Source organism: Pseudophryne corroboree, chromosome 2 (genome assembly GCF_028390025.1).
Source record: "Pseudophryne corroboree isolate aPseCor3 chromosome 2, aPseCor3.hap2, whole genome shotgun sequence".
NCBI classification, from domain to species: domain Eukaryota; kingdom Metazoa; phylum Chordata; class Amphibia; order Anura; family Myobatrachidae; genus Pseudophryne; species Pseudophryne corroboree.
The window spans coordinates 579,479,533-579,496,055 of record NC_086445.1 but is presented as its reverse complement, the minus strand read 5'-3'; positions in this window follow the sequence as shown (position 1 = coordinate 579,496,055).

The window sequence follows — 16,523 nt, the reverse complement described above, 5'->3', positions numbered from 1 at the left end:
TTCCAGAAGAATGGACCCAATGCTCCTCTGCAACCACCACAATGTTGCCCACAGAGTGATGTCCCCAAATAAATTCTATTTGAGCTACATCAAAAGTAGAAGGGAGCACCAACTTAATCCTTTCCACTACGATTTTTGTCAACAATTAAAAGTGAAATGGGCCTGTAAGAACCTGGCAATTCTAGATCTCTGTTTGGTTTGGGAAGAATTTTGATAATGGCATCAATAAAGTATTTTAGAGAACAAGAGGATAGTGTTAAAGCTATCGGTGAGAGAATCACAGATTCTAGAAGGAAAAAAAAGACCATCAGGACCTGGGTCTTTCATCAATTCAAGCTCCAAAAAACAGATAAGAAGACCAGTGAGTTCCTTAGGAGCTAAAGAGAGCCATATACTGTATACTGTAGTGGTTGCTGTAGGGTTAGGGTAGAGGAATGAATCCATTGTCTGCAGTAGCATATTCATTATAACAAATTCACATGTAAGGTCTACTTGTTATGAATTGTAAATTCAATTACCAACAGAAAAATCATTTATCTGGTAATATATGCCATCCTCCCATGCAATTAGCAGAAAATTATTTGAAAGGCTGTAGCTTCTTAATTATGGTTCCTGTAATTGCACTTGTAATCAGTTCAATCAACATAATCATGGAGACAATGTTGCTACAGAGCAAGACAACATCCATAACCAAAAACCTTCTCAATAGTCAGTGTGGGAAAAGATTGACAATAAAAGTGAATCTGTTGGATGACCTGGCTCATGTCATTCAATGATTGCAGCAGCGGCATAGCTTCATATTATGAAAATAGAAATAGTTTCTGTTGATCGATTAACTCAAAAATAGTTTTTACTACTTTTCCAAATATATGTTATGTTCATGAATAAAAAAAACAACCATTCAGTTTATAATGATAATTTATTTAATTGTGGTTAGTAAAATACAGTAGTCCCCTTTCTTATTTAAATACAAGACATCCAATCAGAACTGATAACTGTAAAGGACTTTAAATGTATAGAAATACAGAAAGTGTATGTTTGTGACACAAGCACATTGTTTTCCGCTTGGGTGAAACAACAATTTTTATTATTATTATTATTATTATTATTATTATTATTATTATTCAATCACTGTACTGACAGACAAACTGTATGGGCAGATAAACCAATGAACTGTTGAAATTTGTTTTATGTACAAGAAAATGTATTCTTGAAGTTTTATTTGTATTTTAACAATAAAATTGTATTATAATATCTTGGGTGTCATCATTTGAGGTATATAGAACATCCTTAGTTCACATCCATATAGGTAATATCCGTTGAACATCAGAGCGCACCCCAAAAACAACTATTTGTATTAATTTCTACAGGCCTATTGGCAAGAGGCCTAATTTGGGGGAAGCTGCTCATAAATAGTATATTAATTAATGATAACTACTCCATCATAAAAATTGATTGGGGTCCACTACACTATTAAGACTAGTGCATAGGGAAAATGTACTATTATATATATATATATATATATATATATATATATATATACCAGAGGGTCATGCAATAACCATAGTAAGCTCACTCACCTCAGTACATAGATAAATAAATTATGAGGCTTTGGTTGATGGATTGATCAATGCATTTAAGCCTGCAGCCCAACATCAAGGGACTCCATCTCACGGCAAGTCCTGCTCTATTATCCAGATTTCTGAGAACCTGGCAACTGCTATAAGATCAAAGTCCAACTGAAAATGTGCTAGCTGGTGTAAAGCTCAGCTGCCAACCAACTCATGGTTTTTAAAGGTGAGACAGTCACCAACACAACTTCTGAATTACCACCATTGAAGCAGCTGACACAGGTTTAAAGTAATGTTGCTTTCACATTGCTGTAGCGGGTCGCACCTGGGACTTCTACACAGGTCCTTCCTGGGTGCAACCTGATTAAGACCCCTTTCAGACTGGTGGCCCAGACATGGCATATTGCTGTGTTGATGATGTCACTGTGTCACATGTGGAGAGAGAGCTTGGAAATCGGATGATCTCCACGCGCCGCCTGATCCTATAGTGGGAACAGGTAGCTTGTCGCATCGACCTGGGAACCCGTTCACACCGCAGAGTGAACCAGACCTGAACCATGTTTAACCTTGCTGGGTCGCTCGACCCAGGATATTTCCCCTGGCCCCTTTCACGCTGCACAAAAATCTTGGTTATTGCACGTTCACATGCAATAACAAATATATTTAAAGATTCAAACAAATAGTTACATGACACAAGGTCAAAAGCCCTTTCAGCATTGAATGATAAAATGAACTTAGGATCTGGGGTTCCAGAAGAATGGACCCATTGCTCCTCTGCAACCACCACAATGTTGCCCACAGAGTGATGTCCCCAAATAAATTCTGTTTGAGCTACATCAAAAGTAGAAGGGAGCACCAACTTAATCCTTTCCACTACGATTTTTGTCAACAATTAAAAGTGAATTGGGCCTGTAAGAACCTGGCAATTCTAGATCTCTGTTTGGTTTGGGAAGAATTTTTTGTTAATGGCATCAATAAAGTATTTTAGAGAACACAAGGATAGTGTTAAAGCTATCGGTGAGAGAATCACAGATTCTAGAAGGAAAAAAAAGACCATCAGGACCTGGGTCTTTCATTGGATTTAAAGTAGCTTTTTAATGGCTGATTGTACCTTATTAGAGAAGATCGCAGTATAGAGAGTCGGGCTGTTCTACCATTAGGCTGCTTTAAGCATCTGCCTAGGGTGCTGGGAAGGGGGGCACCAATGAGTCTGCCTATTACAACATTAAGGATGTCTCTGAAAGAAACATTGCTGTTATACTTAATGCAAGTGGTGGCTGTGGAACTTATTGGTCACACTTTTATCTGAAGGGCTGGGAAGTGGGTATAGGTGGTGGTTGGGGGCAGTAGGCTGAAGTGTTGCCTAGTGTGCTGAGAAACCTTGCCCTGGCACTGTATAGAGATGATCAACAATGTTCGTATCTAACTAGGGTAAAAAGAAAAAGTAGCCTTTACATCGATTGGAGTTTGAGTGTATATAGCTACATATAAGCGTCTAAACACCTATTTCCCACCTATTTTTAGTATAGGAACAGTTAGGCTGTGTAAATGCTTAATCACTGAAGCAGGTTCCTACTGTAACTCCATAAAGTGTTAGAAAGGAGATGGCCTGATGTATTGCCACATTTAAAATATCCATGAACTCCCTGAACAGTGTTTTCCTATTTTACAACAAATTTTGTCAAAATTAGTTATAGCAGTAAAATAGGCTTATTTGGGGGAAGAAAATGTTTTAAATGATTGGTATGCTGTTGTTAAAGATGTTTGTGCTAGTTTATACAGAGATAAAGCTTACGTCTCATAGAGACTAAGGGGGACATTTACTAAGCAGTGATAAGAGCAGAGAAGTGAGCCAGTGAAGAAGTTCCCATGGCAACCAATCAGCACTGAAGTAATATCTAGAATTTGCATACTATAAAATTATACAGAGCTGCTCATTGGTTGATGGGGCAACTTCTCCACTGGCTCACTTCTCCGCTCTTATCACTGCTTAGTAAATGTCCCCCATAATCTATTACACAGTTCAACAATAAAAAAAATAATAGTTTAGTTACCAAGGACATTTGAATGAATTTATGGTATTTTCGGCTTGCTGATTTAAAAAAATTAACGTAGTTTCTTTTTTTTTTTTTATTGGCTCTAGTTCTTGAGGTAATGGATACCCTCAATTCATAGAGAAGCAATAAAGCATCCTTATGAGAATCTACCAGAACATTTTATCAGTTGAGACGCTGAAATACTGTATGCAAGGTGTTCATTCTGCAATCAATTCTGGAATATTCCACCTCCATATATAAGTGATCGGCCACTGTCAAATGACAGTTTGCGGTTTGCGTTGTGTATTCTGTTTTTCTTGTTTCTTGTCTGTGTATGTCAACAATTAGAGCCAATCTAGCAAAATCAATGTCATATTCATAATCAGCACCACTATGTTACCCCAAAATAGCAGTAATATGATTGCCAATAAAATGAGTGTTGATCAGTGTTACACATCTACTGTACTAACATTACTTTAGATCGTTGACAGAAAAGAGGGTCATATATATATATATATATATATATAATGCAAAGAGAAAAATACATAAAATAGAGCACACAGTGTCTATAATAAGGAAACACAAATCTCAGCCAGGGGATAAAAAAGAGTTCAGCGACAGCAATCATGTCTAAATCATCACACATTATCACGTCCAATGAGATCTCAGAAAGAAGCATCAGCAAGGTTTTCCACATCTGGAGCTTAGCTGAGTCATTGAAAGAATCTCACTCAAAGAGTTGAAGTAGGATATAGCAATGTAAATTTACCAGTAGACTGGACCATGCAAGAACAGAATGGGAAATACACCTTTCTTGCTTTTGTGAATTCTGGAGAATAATCTTGAAAGATATAAATCTTTGAGCCATTCCAAGTAACATCTCAACTCCTGTATGTTGCAGGCCAGATAGCTTCTTTGTGGACGTATTTGAGGCACCTGAATAATACAACTCGCAGTCTGGAATTAAACTGTACTCTAGAGGGGCCGATTCTGTGAGCCATTCCAATAACCAGTTCTGCACATCTATAATGAATATTAGGATGTTCATGGAGTGTTGACCTTAAGAAGTGGTAAAGTGCAGAACATTTCAAAGTTTCAGATAGTCCCATAAATCTGAGGTTATTGTGGCATAATCAAGATAATTCAATTAAGCACAGATCTAATTGTCAATTTTCTGTAATTTAGAGGTCGGTTACTTCAGAATCGGATTAAGTACCCCGGACCCCCCAGTCTTAAGGGGCCCCCCAGCCGGAGCTGCTCTGCACCACTCTGGTGCATCTGTCTCCACTCTCCAGCCTCCGCCACCAGCAGCAACTCTCCTGGCAGCAGTGAAGTGTGGAGATGTGCCCTGTATCACAGGGCACATTATTGCAGCGGCGGAGTGCAGGGGATCTGCGTCCCCTGCAAGGTGCGGCGGTGGCCGGCGCTGGTGCGGTGTGTCTGTCCCCAGCGCTGGTCAAGATACGGAGGCGGGTAGCGGCGCGGCAGTGGCACTTTGAACTTGGCGCCAATCTGGCCGCCAATGAAAAGCGCCGCCCACAGCCTTTCAAACCCGGCGCCGCCCGCAAGCCAATCACGGCTCGTGGGGTGCCGGCCAATCAAAGGAGGGCGCAGCGAGCCAATCGGTGCTCACGGCGTCCTAGACCCCGCCCCTGGCATCTGACGTCAGAAGCCGGGCGGGAGCCGAAGAAAAGAAGTGCACGGAAGAGCGCTGAAGAGGACGCCGTGAGGAGAAGACGGGAGGCCACGCCGAAGAGCGGTGAAGAGCTCTGGTGGCCGCTGAAGAGGCCAGAAGACGTCGGGCTGCGGAAAGAAGATGTCCAGTGGCGGCTGGACGCGGCGAGGCGACGGCGGCGCCGCTGGCCAGGGCGGGCCAGCGGCCGAAGATTGAGGAGTGCCGGAGGGGTCACCAAGGGTGGAAAGAAAGAGAGCTGACGAAGCTCCCCCCTGGTGCCTCTCCCAGTGGGTCAGGAAGGCCCTTCTCAGGTGCCCCAGTACCCGCTCCTCCCTAGACCACCGGGTGATCGGGCACTAGGCCCGGGGGCACAGTCGGGCCCTCCCGGCCCATGGGCAAATAGGCGGGCATTAGGCCCGAGGCACAATTCAGGCACTAGGCTTGTGGCGCAGATAAGAGGTTGGGGTCACCATTTGATTTGGTGGTTTGGGCATTAGGCCCAAGCCACCTCAACAGCGCAGTAGGCGGGCATTAGGCCCGAGGGGCATATCAGGCAATAGGCCTGGGGGACATTAGAGGGCATTAGGCCCTAGTGTATTTTGGCAAATTAGGTGCATATAAGCTGACGCTGGGTACTAGGCCAAGGTCACCCAACGAGTGACAAGTTAGGCGGGCGCTAGGCCCACGGGTAATGTCGGGCCTCGGGCCCGTGCGCAAATAGGGGGTGCTAGGCCCAATACATAAGTGGTTCCCCCAAGGTGAAAAAGGTGGCACTAGGACTAGGACCCCAAGGTGTATAGGTAGGCAGGCTCGCTTGGCCTGAGCCCCACATAAGAGAGGGTATAGGAGGTGGGTAGGCTGTACGGCGTCCACCCCCCAGAGTGCAGGTAGGGATTTAAAGGAACAGCACCGTTTGATGTTGTACTCTGATATGTGTGTTGTTACCGTGCAGGGCAAAGTGTTGCTTTAGAGTTTGTGCATAGTTTGTGTTGCACAACCCACTCTTGAGCCAGTTTGAGGGCTTTGTTTATGTAGCTAGTGTAGCGGATGCACACTAGGTTAGTGTTAGGCCCTGCACGGCTGTTTCTCTCTTTGCCTCCTTACAGGGACCTGTAAGTGGAGAAGATCGGAGTGCAAGACGTAGGACGGTGAGTAACATCTGTCCGTGTGTTCCTTCTGTGTTTGTCCCTATCTGTCTCCCTTCCTTCAGGGCAAACGGTGAACCTTGCACGCCGGTGCAAGGTTGAATTTCCACCTGGTGCGAGAGTGCCAATAGGTGAAATTCGGGCTCTGAAGCTGTGCGCCCAGAATGACCCTCACCTAGCCCGAAAGCGCTATTTTCCACGGCTCCGGAGGGCGTTTCGGTCCACAGTCAGGGGGACGGCACTCAGCAATCTCGTTCCTCCTAGGTCATCGTGTCCGGGTCCAGTCTGAAGATTTCCAGGTCCGTTGAAGGTTCCGGTACCTGAAGGTGAGAGAGTGCGGCGCCTGGTGAGTAGCGAAACTACACCTGCACGGCAGCAGGCTCCACACCGCACCGCCACCCTCTTACAGAAGGCTGGAGTTTACCCTGGATCAGACCCTGTGCTGCCCGAGAGGAGGGGGTTCAGAGCCGCGTGCACAGCTACATGCGGGACATCACACAGCTGCAGACATGGGACAGACTGCACTCCTCTTCCAGCAGCATGGAACCCAGCAGCCGGGAGCATTCTCCCCCCTTCCTCACCTGATGGCTCCTGTTGCCGATGGTCGGCCTCGTTTAGGTGGAGGGGGGTAGGTGAGCGTTGGGTGCAGCCAAGGGAGGATGGTTGCTGGTGGGAGGGGGAGAGAAGAAGATTAGAAGCCCCCAGCAGTTGTAGTGAGGTATGGAGCTGAGCAGGCAGCGGAGCAGCAGGGAGCTCCATATAACTCCATCACCGCCTGAACCAAAAGTAAAAAAAAGATTGCAATTTACCTACTGTTTTGAATAAAAATTATTTTTGTTTTCTATAAACAAAATAATAATATAGATTAATTGTGTGACTGGTTTAGTTTTATACAATGTAATTAATAAAGTGTAGTACTTACTATGAAATGGTTAAACCATCCAACTGGTTTGATTTAGTTATGTGGGAGAAAAAAAAATACGGCTTGTTGAGTGGACCCCACTGTGGAATAGTAATCCCTTTTTAGAGTACAAGCTACTTCCAGCTGTATTATTCAGAAGGATTTTTTTTGAGTGAGTACACACCAAGGATATGAAGTATTGTATGTGTGGTGAGCTCAACAGAATGCAAATCTGACACTTCTATAGATGCACACGATTTGGGGGTTTGGCAGCTTTTATTTATTTTTTGTAAAATATTCACATTGCTCGCATCACTTTTCTTATACACATACTGTACATCTGTATATATGTAGAATGTATATTGTATGTATGAGCAGGAACAGCTTGAGGGCTAGTCAAGCAGGGCAGCTGCACAGAGGCATCACCCTCTTAGGACCTCTCTGCAGTGCCATAACTAGACATTTTAGGGCTGTGTGCAAGAAACGTCATTGGCGCCCCCCAGGTAAAATATGGGCAGTGCGTGCAGTAGGCGCGCATCCAAAATATAGGGGCGTGGCTTCAGGGGAAGGGATGTGGCCACAAAATAATACCAATTCATATTACGGTGCACAGTAGTCTCCATTATTCAAATTATGCCGCACAGTAGCGTCACTACACCAGACAGAGCCCCTTTTACACATTACTACAGACAGAGTGTCAGACTAGGTTTTGTCTGTGTCCCCGGAGGGGGCGCTAGTGGGTCAGTGGAGGTAGGAGGGAGAAAGTGAGGAGGCTGGATTAAGTTTCTGCGCATGGGCGCAATGATGTTTATTAACACAAAGTTCACAAAAGGCAGCAGAAATAAACAATAAGGAATGCAATGTCAATGGTACAGCGTGGGAGCTGAAAGTCTATGGCAACAGAGATTATGATAATGGATGAATGATAACTGATGAATGATAACTGATGAATGATAACTTGATAGAAGATAATCTGGTATGGGAACCAGAGCAGTTTAAAACATGGAACCAGCAGAGATGGTAACATACAGCAAACCTGGTAGCAGAGGCAGGAGACTGGCAATGTTCACAGTGCAGGTGATGAGGCACAGGCAGCAAGCAAGCTGCATCACAGGTGAGGAGATGGAATGCACCTGGAGCGAGTCTCTACTGCTAGGCTGAAGCACACTGAGTTGGTGATTAGTGTGAAGCCTGTAAACAGAAGCAGGTAATGCTGAGGCTTGTAGTTCCACGGAGCTGTAGAGGATACCTGGAGCAGAAAGTCACAGGTAGGTAACCAGGAACACGGAGGTATAGGCAGGTAACCAGGAACACGGAGGAACAGGTACCAGATCCAGACACATAAGTCGCAGGAGTGACACAAAGTTCAGGATCCTTGCAGACTGATCCTGCAGCTCCTGATATACCCCCTGATGTGCAGTCATTGGTGGGAGTGAGGAAAGTAGGTGCGGCCAAGCACCGGATTGGCCGCCGTGCTCTGACCGATGGAGACTGTCATGGCGGCGCCCATGCCGCGGCCTAGCGGGAACGCGGCGTGCTACACGCCCGCTGTCACAGGAGTGCTCCCAGGCCCAGGATGACGTCTGATGGCAGAGGTGCGGATGACAGTGGAACGCAGGGACCCTGGACGGAGTCCGCACCGGCGGACAGATGTGACCGTGGTGAGTCGATTCCTGACAGTACCCCCTCCTTTAAGGGTGGGCACTGAACACCCACGTGGCTTGGAAGGATGAGTGTTATGGAAGACACGGACCAACCTTGGAGCATGGACATCTGCGGAATTCACCCAACTTCTCTCCTCCGGAACATAACCGGACCAATCGATAAGATATTGTAGACGACCGTACCAGCAACGGGAATCCAGAATCTTCTCTATCTCGAACTTTGGGGCCGACTGGAAGAGCTCTTTGGAAGCGATTCAGGACTAAAGGTCTGAGGAGAGAGACATGAAAGGCATTAGGTATTCGCAGAGAAGATGGTAACTTAAGCTTGTAGGCCACAGGGTTGATGACTCTTTCAACGGGAAAGGGACCGATGAAACGTGGTGCAAATTTCATCGACGGGACCCTAAGACGGAGGTTCCGGGTAGAAATCCAAACCTTGTCCCCAGGTTTCAGGCTAGGAACTGCACGTCTTTTGCGGTCAGCAAAGTATTTATACCGGCTGGAGGCCTTCTTGAGAGAAGTGTGAATCTTCCTCCAGGTTAACGAGAACTGACTCAGGGCAGTAGTGGCAGCAGGAACATCCATGTGAGGGAGTTCTTGCAAGTCTGGAACACGAGGATGTTGCTCATATACAGCAAAGAACGGAGTTGTGTCAGTAGCTGTGTGATAGCGGAAATTGTGGGCAAATTCGGCCCACGGGAGCAGATCCAACCAGTTGTCCTGAGAAGATGAAACATAAAGTCTTAAAAATGTCTCCAATTCCTGATTTACCCTCTCTGTCTGCCCATTCGTCTGAGGGTGGTAAGCTGACGAGAACTTCAGTTTAACTTGCATGGCAGAACAGAGAGCCCTCCAAAACCTCGCTACAAACTGAACACCTCGGTCGGATATTATTTCTGAGGGTAGACCATGTAGACGGAAAATCTCCCGTAGGAAGATTTGGGCGAGTTTTGGGGCAGAAGGGAGACCCTGGAGAGGAACAAAATGGGCCATCTTGGTAAATCTGTCCACCACAACCCAGATGGTATTATATCCTTGAGAAGGAGGAAGGTCGGAGATAAAGTCCATGGACAGGTGTGACCAGGGACGGCTGGGAACAGATAATGGTTGTAACTGACCTGCTGGAGACTGACGAGGAATCTTGTGCTGCGCACACTTAGGACAGGATGCCACAAAATCCTTGATGTCAGCTTTCATCTTTGGCCACCAGTATGTCTCAGAGAGGAACTTGAAAGTTTTCAGGATACCGGGATGTCCAGTGAACTTGGACTGATGGGCCCAAGACAGCAACTTGGGACGGAGTTCTGGGGAAACAAAAGTCTTACCAGGAGGAGGAGCCGGAGAAACTGGAGATGCAGCGAATACCACTGGACTCAGGATGGAATGCGGAACTGAGTTAGACGTTTCCTCTTCGGACTCCATAGATCGGGATAAGGCGTCAGCTTTAACGTTCTGAGAACCTGGGCGGAAATGAAGCTTAAAATTAAAACGAGAGAAAAACATAGCCCACCGGGACTGGCGAGGATTAAGGCACTGGGCTGCCTTTAAATATAGCAGATTTTTATGATCCGTATAGATGTTGAACGGATATTTGGCCCCTTCCAGGAGATACCTCCATTCCTCGAGGGCCAGCTTAATCGCCAGTAGTTCTTGATCTCCAACGGCATAGTTAGCTTCTGCAGGGAGGAATTTACGAGAATAGAATCCACAGGGGTGGATCTTCCCATCAGTTCCCTTCTGGGAGAGAACCGCTCCAACTCCTACGGTAGAGGCATCCACCTCCAACTCGAACGGCTTGTTTACGTCTGGTTGAGACAGAACTGGAGCAGACATAAAGGCCAGCTTGATCTTTTGGAAGGCCGCTAACGCCTCTTCTGACCAGTTGGAATGATCTGCCCCTTTCCGAGTTAAGTTGGTAATAGGAGCGATGAGAGTTGAGAATCCTCGAATAAATATCCTATAGTAATTGGCGAATCCCAGGAATCGCTGAATAGACTTGAGAGAATTTGGAATGGACCAATTGGCAATGGCTTCCAACTTTGTCGGGTCCATCTGGAGATCCGATCCGGAAATTATATACCCTAGGAAGGGTATAGAGGAAACTTCAAAGGTACATTTGGATAGTTTTCCGTAGAGCCGGTTCTCACGAAGACGTCGGAGGACTTCACGGACTTGTAGACGATGAGAGGAGAGATCATGAGAGAAGATGAGGATATCATCCAGATAAACCACAAGGTATTTGTACAGAACGTCACGGAAGATTTCGTTCACGAAGTGCTGGAACACTGCTGGGGCATTACTCAACCCGAATGGCATTACCAAGTACTCGTAATGACCATCTCGAGTATTAAAAGCTGTCTTCCATTCATCACCACTCCGGATTCTAATGAGGTTGTAGGCACCGCGAAGATCTAACTTGGTGAAGATGCGGGCTCCCTTAACTCTGTCAAACAATTCGGTGATGAGTGGTAATGGATAGCTATTTTTGATGGTAATGTCATTGAGACCCCGGTAGTCGATACATGGACGTAATCCTCCATCCTTTTTCTTAACAAAGAAGAAGCCCGCACCAGCGGGTGAAGATGAGGGACGGATGAATCCTTTCTGTAAGTTCTCCCTGATGTAGTCGCTCATCGCTTCAGTTTCAGGAACGGACAACGGATAGGTACGCCCCCTAGGTGGTTTCTTGCCAGGAACGAGGTCAATGGGGCAATCCCACTCTCTATGGGGCGGTAAAACATCAGCGGCCTTTTCACTGAAGACGTCAGAGAAATCTTGGTAAGCCGCGGGAAGACTTGACTGGGTTTTGACTTCGGTAGACTTGATAGGACAAACTTAGGCTAAACAGGACTGGTGGCAATGTGAACCCCAGGAAGTAAGTTGTAATGTAGACCAATCAATCTGTGGATTATGTAGCTGGAGCCAGGGCATACCTAGAACGATCTCTTGGGTTGCCTGAGGAATAACTAAGAACTTTATTAATTCTGAGTGCAGGAACCCAACTCCCAACACCACTGGTACAGTTTGGTGAGAGATATTCCCCTTGGAGATTCGGCTACCATCCACAGCGGTAATGTAGACTGGGTATGAAAGTTCACAGACTGGCAAACGAAATTTATTTACCGCAGCTTGAGTGATGAAGTTTCCTGCGGCTCCACAGTCCACTAACGCAGATGCAGATTGAAGACCAGCTGAAGTTTCTAAAGTCACGGGAAGAATAAGGTCTTGATTTGAAGGAGCTTGACTGGAAGATCCCAACTTGACTCCTCCTTTACAAGTCAGGATCTGGCGTTTCCCGAACGCACTGTACAAGAATTAATCTGGTGACCTGCAGCCGCACAATAAAGACACAGTCTCTCACGAAGTCTTCTTGACCTCTCCTCAGGAGTTAGGCGGGACCTATTTACTTGCATAGGCTCATCAGAAGGTGGAGACTGAAATTGTACAGGAGGTACCATTCTTGAGCTGCGTGGCTCACTACGAGCACGTTCACTGTTGCGTTCGCGAATGCGAGAGTCCAACTTGATGCACAGGGAAATTAAATCAGACAATTGCTCAGGGAGATCGCGGGTTGCCAGTTCATCCTTAATCCGATCTGAAAGTCCATGCCAGAAGGCTGCTACCAGGGCTTGATTGTTCCACTGGATCTGAGGCTAACGTCTGGAACTGGATGACATATTGGCCCATACTACGGGTACCTTGACGAAGTTGCATAAGATCTGCAGAGGCTGATGTTGCACGACCTGGCTCGTCAAAGATCCGTCTGAAGGTTGACACGAATTCAGCGTAGTTGTTCATCAGAGGGTCAGCACGTTCCCACAGAGGAGACACCCAACTCAGGGCAGAACCTGAGAGCAGTGAGATAATGTAGGCAACCTTGGATCTTGGCGTGGGGAAATTGTGTGACAATAATTCGAACTGGATTTCGCATTGGTTAAGAAACCCGTGACATGACTTTGGGCTGCCATCATACTTGCTAGGCACGGGCAGGTGCAAGCGTGACACTGGAGTTGATGCAGCCGGTATGGAAGAACTCACAGCACTTGCAGGTGCTGGAGTAACCAGAACTGTAGTAGTAAGTGCACTAGGCAGGGTTTGCTGTAGTGTATCAATCCGGGAGGACATCCCTTGCAGGAACTGAAACATCTGCTGCTGCACAGCCTCTTGACCGTCCAAACGGGAGACCAGATTTTGTAAGGCCTCTGACCCCACACTCCGACCACCGTCCGAGTCCATCGATCCTGAACTTACTGTCAGACTAGGTTTTGTCTGTGTCCCCGGAGAGGGCGCTAGTGGGTCAGTGGAGGTAGGAGGGAGAAAGTGAGGAGGCTGGATTAAGTTTCTGCGCATGGGCGCAATGATGTTTATTAACACAAAGTTCACAAAAGGCAGCAGAAATAAACAATAAGGAATGCAATGTCAATGGTACAGCGTGGGAGCTGAAAGTCTATGGCAACAGAGATTATGATAATGGATGAATGATAACTGATGAATGATAACTGATGAATGATAACTTGATAGAAGATAATCTGGTATGGGAACCAGAGCAGTTTAAAACATGGAACCAGCAGAGATGGTAACATACAGCAAACCTGGTAGCAGAGGCAGGAGACTGGCAATGTTCACAGTGCAGGTGATGAGGCACAGGCAGCAAGCAAGTTGCATCACAGGTGAGGAGATGGAATGCACCTGGAGCGAGTCTCTACTGCTAGGCTGAAGCACACTGAGTTGGTGATTAGTGTGAAGCCTGTAAACAGAAGCAGGTAATGCTGAGGCTTGTAGTTCCACGGAGCTGTAGAGGATACCTGGAGCAGAAAGTCACAGGTAGGTAACCAGGAACACGGAGGTATAGGCAGGTAACCAGGAACACGGAGGAACAGGTACCAGATCCAGACACATGAGTCGCAGGAGTGACACAAAGTTCAGGATCCTTGCAGACTGATCCTGCAGCTCCTGATATACCCCCTGATGTGCAGTCATTGGTGGGAGTGAGGAAAGTAGGTGCGGCCAAGCACCGGATTGGCCGCCGTGCTCTGACCGATGGAGACTGTCATGGTGGCGCCCATGCCCGCAGCCTAGCGGGAACGCGGCGTGCTACACGCCCGCTGTCACAGGAGTGCTCCCAGGCCCAGGATGACGTCTGATGGCAGAGGTGCGGATGACAGTGGAACGCAGGGACCCTGGACGGAGTCCGCACCGGTGGACAGATGTGACCGTGGTGAGTCGATTCCTGACACAGAGTCTCCTTTTACACATTACGGCAGACAGAGTACCGTTTTGCACATTACGGCAGACAGAGTCCCCTTTTTACACATTATGGCAGACAGCGTCCCCTTTTTACACATTACTGCAGACAGCGTCCCCGTTTTTACACATTACGGCAGACAGCATCCCCTTTTTACACATTATGGCAGACAGCGTCCCCTTTTTACACATTATGGAAGACAGCGTACCCCTTTTTACATATTACGGCAGAGTCCCCCTTTTTATACATTTCGGCAGACAGCGTCCATATTTTACACATTACAGCAGACAGTGTCTCCTTTTTACACATTACGACAGACAGTGTCCATATTTTCACATTACGGCAGACAGAGTTCCCCTTTTTACACATTACTGGAGACAGTATCCATATTTTACTCATTATAGCAGACAGAGTCCCCATTTAAATCGATGTATCTTTTCTCTTTATAAAACGTAATTTTCGTAATTTACTAACCAGAAGGAGGAAAATTAGGATCTCCTCCTCCTTCAACTATCAGCTCCTTGCTCACTGTGCAGCGGTAGGGCAGGGCACAGGGCAGTGTGGGAGAGTCTCTGTGTAAGCCAGGAGAGACGTCTGACATCATCACGTCTCTCCTGAATTGCAGGGGGCCGAGCTGGCGTTCAGGGCTGGGCCAACTCCCGGGTCCCGCAAAGCCAACTCCCGGGTCCTTTACAGCAGCAGCGGCGGCGGGGGGTGATTGTAGACAGGCGGTGCCAACAGCAGGACTCAGTTGGCGCCGTCAGCGGGACTCAGGCGGTGCCGTCATCGCCGCCGGCATTGAGTGTGTGCACTACACGGGAGTCTGGAGATAGCGGCAGCACAGGTGTGCTGCCAGATGTTGCGCCCTCAGTACATTTGCGCTGTGGGCAAGGCACCATCGGCACACACCTAGTTACAGCCCTGCCTCTGTGTCATTCTGGAGTTTCTGGTATTACAAATGGGCGGGTGGGCGCATGCTACATCAGTTGGTACCCCAGACAACCTTACCAGCTTACTCTCTTGTCAGAGGGTAGGTCTCTATGTAAATTCCATTTCTCCCTGCAGATATATTTTATTTCCTTGTGAGTCAATGTTTTTTGTTTTTTTTTGGCGGGGGCTAATGTGTGTTTTTTTTTACTTTGTGTTGGGGCTCCAAAGATTCTCACATAGGGTGCAAGAAGACTAGGGTGCTTTCTTATTTATTTACTGTATGACTGTAACAGTTTTACAAGCACTGGCGTATTCATAATGGGCAACATGTGCACATTGCACACCCTGCACCAATTTTTTTAAATACTTATCCTCCGGAGTCCCGTGTTGCAGCAGCAACGCTGCAGAAATCACTGGGAAGATGGTGCGGCGGCCATATTCCTGGTGTTATGCGCATATGCAGTAGGAAAACCACTGGGAAAATGGCCGCCACACAGTTTTCTCGGAGACCTGCACATGCACACTAGACTCTGGGACAGCGCTAGGATCCCCTAGTGACCCTAGTGCCCACAGTCAAGAGCACTGTCGGCTAGAGATGAGGGGGCCCAGAAGGAGACGGCACACAGGAACACTCTTCTCTAAAGACACTCCTGTGTGTTTTGCTTGATTATTTATTATTTCATTAATATATTTTACACAATGAGTTAAAGTGTTACTTGCATGTGGTACATCCAACCTATTAAACACCACAATTACATTCAATTAAATATACAAAATTAGATTGTCAGTTAGTGAAGCTCTAAATAGAAAATCTCTCACCAGCTACAAAACCAACAACATCAATACGTTTGTGCCTCATATGTGCATGCTATAAATCCCTCCTTGCCACAAATTATATAACAAATTGGTTTAATCACTAGTAAGATTCATGTAAAGATTGATTTCACCATGTTTTACACCTGAAGGAGATTATTCCAAAACTGTTTATCTCTGCTATACAGTACTTCATGCTGCCAAACGTAAATAACTCTGACTATGCATATCCTTTACTGAGGCCAGAGACAGCCAAGGCTCTTTCTCTGTTGTTACATCTTGATGGATTGGTGCTGGAGGATTCAGGTTCCTGGAGTGCACCACAGATGCACTTCAGCGATTGATGTTATCAGCGAGTGCCGACTGCAATGTTTCTTTTCCACCTTTGTAAAAAAGCTCAGAGCTTACATGTTCCTAAAATTATCGGATTTTCTAAAACCAGCCTAACAAATGAAAGTATTCCAGAGGAGGAAAGCAGTTTGTATTATTTTATTAATATCAGCACTAAATTGCTTGCTTCATTTACTGTATCAACTTGTGGAA